Raw genomic sequence first — 7383 nt, forward strand, 5'->3', positions numbered from 1 at the left:
TTCTACTGGATGGTTAAGACCAAGTTAAAGCAAAACCTATATGACTAAAAAATGTAACTTTTGCTGTCTGTGATAAGGTGAGTCAAATCCCCTCAGGATTTACCTTGAAACCATGTACAGCAGTTGAGCTTAACATCACTATCTGTCTGAATATCAAATGCCTTAGACATAAACATAACATGGAACTGCTACTTTTCTTTTTTTTAGATTAGGCTTATTTTGCACCTTTAGTCATAAGGGAGTCAGAGAAAGGTTGATAGAAGCCAGATTTTGTAAGAGCAAAGAAAGAAAAAGCCTTCCAAATGGTACTCTTTAGGTTACTGTATAAAGATTTTGGCAGGAGCAACAGATACACCTGAATTTAGAGGTTGAGGAAAAGATACTCATCCAATAAGACCCATCCAATAACAGAGGCTGACTACTTTTTTTTTCTTGGTCAGTAATGTATAAAACAGTAGAGATAAAAAGAGATGACATTGTTTATTCTGGGATCTCTATCATATCCCTGTGTAGAGTGAGAGTTGCAATGGACGGTCCTTCTTCTGTAGCGTTTTGAAGAAAAAAGATTGGTTTTTAAGGTTCTTTTGTTTAATATATGTAATTCTTTTATTTTTAACTGTCAGACTATTTGCCATTTCTTTTTTTCAAAGTTTTATTGATAAACAGATAGCAATGAGACAGTTTCAAATCAAATCGGAAGTACAGTTTCAACAAATAATACACTACATATATTCTTCTTAGTGGTTAATTGCTGTACGCCATTTGTTATTTCTGACATCATCTGCTTTCAGCAGTCCAGAATCTGCTTGTACAGAATCCAAATAAGCAAACAATAATTTTATTCTTGGTAAAACTTCAAGGCAGTTCCTTCACTTGATGTATAGGTTTTGGAGAACTCTTTTTCAATAACTGTGCCTTACCTATTTTTATGTTTATGACTAGTTTTAAGATGGAATGAGCTTTCTTTCTTTCTTTCTTTCTTTCTTTCTTTCTTTCTTTCTTTCTTTCTTTCTTTCTTTCTTTCTTCTTTCTTTCTTTCTTTTGTGCGGAGTTTTACTACACAGCCCAGACTTATGGTGATCCTCCTGATTTCTGCCTCCCAAGTGCTGGGATTACAGGCATGCACCACCACGCCCCAACTCCATCGCCGGCTCAGTGCACCCAGTTGCAAGGCTGGCACCATGCAGAGCCAGGGATTGGAATGAGGTTTCTGAAGAGCTCAAAAATATGGAATGCTTCACAAATTTGCATGTCATTCTTGCACAGGAGCCATGCTAATCTTCTCTGTATTGTTCCAATTTTAGTATATGTGTTGCCAAAGTGAGCACACTGCTATTTTTCAATAACCATGGATATTCTAAAATTTAAATCCCTATGCAATGTTAAAAAAGCAATTACACGTTTTTACACAGAAATTTAGAACCAAACCATATACAACATTGTAGTTGGGCAATCCTATGATTTTTTTTCTTGTATCTTGTTTTATTACCTTTTTTAAAACAAACATTTACTTGAATTTATTTATTTATTTATTTATTTATTTATTTATTTAGTGCAGAGTCTACAAGGTCTTCAGGGCCTCACTACACAGGTCAGACTTGTAGTGATCAAACCTCCAATTCCTGTGTCTGCCTAAGCAGGCACTTTAATCCACTGAGCTATCTGGCCAGCCCTAATATGTACTTTAAAGAGAGTATAGCAATGCTAATTGATATGACATTACAAGTAGTATGCATTTAGAAGACCAAAATGACAGGTACTTCAAGCATGGTTTTAGTATTACACATTGCTGTCTTCAGTGTAGTTGCTTAGTTCACAGATATCAGCATGTAGGGTGAGAATTCTACCCATTACCTGCTATTTTCAAAAACCTGATGGAAATGCTTAGGACCATTGCCTTAACCATCTTGTTTCTACAAATGTATTGTTTTGCACCTATCCTATTTTCTAAATTTTCTCCTTTTGCTCTCTTCATTGTTTAATCTTTAAGTTCTCACTTTCCATTTAACTGTGTTATACCTTTCAATTTTTCTTTTTTCTTTTGAGTTCTTACACTGGGGAGATGATACAATACTTACACATATGGGTCTGGTTTATTTTGCACATAAGTTTAGCTTCAAATTGCATCCACTTACCTACGAAGGCTTCAAGTTTATTTCTCTTTATAGTTGAGTAAAACTCCATTGCATAAAAACACCATATCTTTTTCATCCATTTGTCAGGATACGAGCATTTTGGTTGCTTCCAAGATTTGGCTATCACATACTGTGCTGCTATAAACATAGGCACACATATATCACTATGATATGATGTTTTCAGGTCTTTTTGGAAAATTCTCAGAAGGGAGATAGCTGGATTGAATGAGATTTCCAGTCCTAGTTTTTTGAGGAGTCTCCATACTGATTTCCATAATGGTTGCAACAGTCTATATTCCCACCAGCAGTGGAGAAGGGTTCCTTTTCCCCTGCAACCTCTCCAGCATTTGTTGTTGGTTGATTTCTTTATGATAGCCATTCTTTCTGGGATGATATGGTATCTCAGTGTTGTTTTAATTTGAATTTCCTGGATGGCTAGTGATGTAGAGCATTGTTTCATGTATTTATTTGCCTCTTGTATTTCTTCCTCTGAGAAGTGTGTACTCATCTCAATGCCAAGTTTTTGATTTGGTCCTTAAATTTTCAGGCCCTAATGTTTTTTTAGTTCTTTATAAATTCTAGATAGAAGACCTTTGTCTGGGTGCTTATTAGTTAAGATTTTTTCCAAATTTGTGGGTTGTCTTTTCACTCTGTTAGTAGTTTCCTTAAATGTGTAGAAACATCTCAGTAAGAGGATGTCCCAGTTATTAATTCTTTAAAGCATTTCCTGTGCAGTTTGATTTTTGTTCATGAAATGTTTGCCTACCCCTATATCTTCGAGATTTCCATCTATTTCTCTTCCAGGAGATTTAGTATTTCTGTTTCAATGGTTAGATCTTTAATCCATTTTGAATTTAGTTTAGTACATGGTGATAGACCCAGGTCAAGTTTTAGTTTGCAACATGTAAAGAGCCAGTTTTTCCAGCACCATTTGTTATAGATGCTATCTTTCTTCCAGTGAACATGTTTGATCTATTTGTAGAAGATAAGATGGCTTAATGTTTTTGTAGTTATAGCTGCATCCACAAATCTATTCCATTGATCCTTGGGTCTATTTTTTTTTTTTTGCCAATACCATGCTGAGTTTTATCACAGTAGCTTTGTAGTACAATTTCAAATCAGGAATTGTAATGCCTCCTGCCTTGCCTTTGTTGCCCAGGATTACCTTTGCTATTCTAGTTTTTTTTTTCTCATTCCAAATAAATTTTAGGAATGATTTCTCTAGGTTTGGGAAGTATGTTCATAATATTTTGATAGGGATTGCATTAAATCTCTATAACAATTTTGGGAGTATGGCCATCTTCATACTGTTGGTTCTTCCTATCCAGGAGCAAGGCATATATTTCCATTTCCTGAAATTCTCTACAATCTTTTTTTTCCAGAGTATTCTGATTTTCATTGAATAGATCTTTTACTTCTTTAGTTAGATTAATTCCTAAGTATTTCATTTTCCATATTTCAATTGTAAAAGGTATTGTTTCTCTAATTTCTCTCTCAGTGTGTTTATTATGTATGTAGAGGAATGCTATTGACTTTGAATATTGACTTTGTATCCTGCTATGCTACTGAATTTCTATATTAATTCTAGTAGCTTCTTGTTGAAGTTTTTTGGTCTTCCAAGTACAGTATCATATCATCTGCAAATAATGACAGTTTAACTTTTTCTTTACCTGTTCTTATTCCTTTTATTTCTCTCTCTTGTCTAATGGCTCTAGCTGATGATTGCAGAACTATATTGAATAGGTGTGGTGACAGAGGACATCCTTGTCTTGTATCTGATCTGAGAGTAAAATATTTCAGGTTTTCTCCACTTAGAATTATAGTAGCATTTGGATTGTCATAGATGGCTTTTATCATCATTTTGTATTGAGGTAGAGGCCATCTATTCAATTTTCAGTAGGACTTTGAATATGAATAAGTGTTAGACTTTGTCAAAAGCCTTTTCTGCATCAATTTAGATAATCATGGATTTTTCAATTTGGCTCTATTGATATAGTGTATTACATTTATAGACTTGCATATGTTGAACCATCCTTGCATCCCTGGGATGAATCCTACTGCGTCATGGTATGTAATATTCTTAATTTGCTGTACTCTATTTGCTAGAATTTTATTGAGTATTTTTGCATCTATGTTCATGTGAGAGATTGGCCTATAGTTCTCTTTTTTACTTGAGTCTTTCTCTGGTTTTGGTATCAGTATGATACTTTCCTCCAGGAATGATTTTGGGAGAATTATTTCCTTTTCAATTTCATTGAAGAGTTTGAGGAGTATTGGGTTATATCTTCTGTAAATTTCTTGTAGAATTCAGCTGTGAATCCATCAGGACATGGGATTTCCTTTGTCAGTGAGTTTTTTTTTTTCCTGAGTATGTTTTTGTGTGTGTATGATTATTTTTATTACATTTTGAATTTCGTTGGTTGATATTGGGTTATTGAGAGTTCTTATATCCTCTTGATTCAGTTTTGGTAATTTGTACCTCTCTGGAAATCTGTTCATTTCTTCTGTGTCTTCAATTCTGTGAAAGTAAAGATTTTCAAAGTAGCTATTGGTGATCCTCTGAATTTTCCACTGGGTCTGTAGTAATTTTACTCTTTTCATTCCTTATTGCTTGTGTTTGAATTTTTTCTTTCCTCTGTTTGATGTGGTTAGCTAGGGGCTTATGAATTTTATTTAATCTTTCAAAGAACCAGCTTTTTGATTCATTAATTCTTTTTATTATTTTCTTTGTATCAATTGTATTAAGTTCTGCTCTAATCTTTATAATTCCCTCCATTCTTTGGGCTTTGGGCTTGGTTTGCTCTTCTTTTTCTAGATGACTGAGCTGCAGCATTAAGGCATTTATTTGTGCCATTTTTGTTTTCCTAAAGTGTGAGTTTAAAGCTGCAAATTTCCCTCTAAGAAATGCTTTCACTGCATCCCACAAATTCTGATAAGTTGTGCTTGAATATTCATTAAATTTTATATATTGTTTAATTTCTTGTTTAATTTCATCTGTAACTCATTTGTTGCTGAGGAGGGTGTTGTTTAATCTCCATGTGTACATGGGATTTTTGTGGTTTCTTTTGTCATTTATTTCCAGTTTCATTGCACGGTGGTCAGATAATATGCATGGGATAATTTCTGTTTTCTTGCATATACTTAAGCATGACCTATGGACTAGTATATGTTCTGTTTTAGAAAATGACCCATGTGCAGCTGAAAAAAATGTGTATTCATCTGTGGTTGGGTAGAACACTCTGTATATGTCCACTAAGTCCATTTGTTCTAAGTTCTGGTTCAGTTGAGCTACTTCTTTACTAATTTTTTGTCTGCTTGACCTATCTTTTTGAGATAAGGGGGTATTAAGGTCTCCTATTAAGATTGGATATTAGATTTTTCATGTCCATTAAGATTTGTCTTTCACAGTTGTGTGCTCCCGTGTTTGGTGTGTACATATTTTTGAGTGTTACCTCTTCCTCTTGAATTTTTCTCCTAACCAGTATATAGTGCCCTTCTTTATTTCATTTGACCATTCTTGGTTTGAGGTTGAGACTGTCTGAGAACAGGATTGCTAACCCTACTTTTTTCTGAGGTGCTGGGGTATGTAGAATTTTTTTCCATCCATTGACTTTCAGCCTATGAATTTCTTTATGAGTTAAGTGTGTTTCTTTTATACAGTACATTGTTGCATTCTGCTTCCTCATTGACTCTGTCATTCTTTTTCTTTTAATTGGTGAATTGAGTCCATTTACATAAATAGTTATAATTGAGATATATTGACTTATGTTTGACACGTTATTTTCCTGCTGTTGGTTACCCATTTTTCTCCTGTGTTTAAATGTTTTCTCATTTGCTGGGTTCTTTCCATTCTCATTCATGGAGTTTTGGTCATTTTGATCCCTCTCTAGAATATCTTTTAGTAGTCTGTGTAGAATTGGCTTTGTTGTCCTGAAATTCTTTAGTTGTTCTTTGTCATGGAAATATTGCACTTCCCCATTAAACTTGAAAGAGAGTTTTACAGGATATAGCAGACTGGGTTCAAATTTGTTTTCTTGCAAGACTTGAAATATATTGTTCCATGCTGTTCTTGAGTTGATGATTTGTGAAGAGAAGTCTGCTGTTATTCTGATGGGTTTTTCTTTAAATGTGCTTTGGCTTTTAGTATACTGTCCTTGTGCTGAATTTCTGGGATCTTGACTATTATATGTCTGGGTGTGTTTTTAATTGGGTTGATGTTATTTGGAGTTCTATGTGCTTCAGTTAACTGAATGTCAGATTGTTTCCCCACATTTGTGAAATTTTCTGCTATTCTTCCCCTGTTTTTTTGTATTATTTTTATTGATACCTTCTTTCTCATTGATGCCTGTTAGCCTTATGTTATTCATCTTTTCATCATCTTGCAGATGTTGAATTATTTTTTCCTGTATCCTAGTCATTTTTTAAAAATTTTTTTAAAAAATTAATTTATTTTATTTATTTATTTATTTGTGTGTGTGTGGCCAGCTCAGCCCACCTGGGGGCGGGGCTTATCCTAGTCATCTTAAAGAGATGTTTTCTAACCTTTTCACTAGATACTTGGTGTCTTCAAGGTCTGATCGTCTATCTTCACTTTCATTCATGTGGCTTTGACAGCTTGTGATTGAGATTTTAATTTCTTGTATATCTCTTTGAATCTGCTTCATGCGTTCTATTTCTTTCCTACATTTCTCATTCAAGGATTCCATAATTTCTCTTTTCCTCTATTTTTTTTTTATCAGTGTCTTCTTCAGAAGCATTTAGTAAGTCTTTCATTTTAGTTGTCATTTCTTTTTTTTTACTTCAGAGATTATTTCTTTCTTTTTTTTTTTTTATGTGTGTCTGTGTGTGGCCAGCTCCGCCCACCAGGGGGCGGGGTGGCTGGCATATGGTGCTGGGGATTGAACTGCGGTCCCTGTGCTTTGCTAAGCTTGTTCTAAGTAGGTGCTTTAGACCACTGAGCCATCTCACCAGCCCCAAGAGATTATTTCTGATCTGATATTCTCTATACCTTTCTGCAGTTGTTTCTTTACTTGATATGCTTTTATTTCAGAGATTTCAGGAGTATGGCTTCCAATTTCTTCAATGCTAGTGTCTCCTGCATTTGTTCTGGGTGTCTCAGGACCTGAGAATGCATTTTGCTCCTTCTCTTTATCATTTTGAATAACACTATCCTCTGACTTTTGCTATAGAGCTTTTGTGTGGTAGTTACCTTAGCACCTATCAATATTATTATGCAAGGGAGATTATG

At 34.4% G+C, this 7383-nt stretch overlaps 1 non-coding gene across 1 annotated transcript; it reads right to left on the reverse strand.

Moving 5' to 3' along the window:
- Nucleotides 1–1221: 1221 nt before the first annotated feature.
- LOC111816347 lies at nucleotides 1222–1328 on the reverse strand. The gene has a single exon (XR_002820762.1). It is a non-coding gene; the product is annotated as a U6 spliceosomal RNA (small nuclear RNA).
- Between the last annotated feature and the right edge of the window lie 6055 nt (nucleotides 1329–7383).

The sequence above is a fragment of the Octodon degus genome, unplaced genomic scaffold (assembly GCF_000260255.1).
Source record: "Octodon degus isolate 3935 unplaced genomic scaffold, OctDeg1.0 scaffold00030, whole genome shotgun sequence".
NCBI classification, from domain to species: Eukaryota; Metazoa; Chordata; class Mammalia; order Rodentia; family Octodontidae; genus Octodon; species Octodon degus.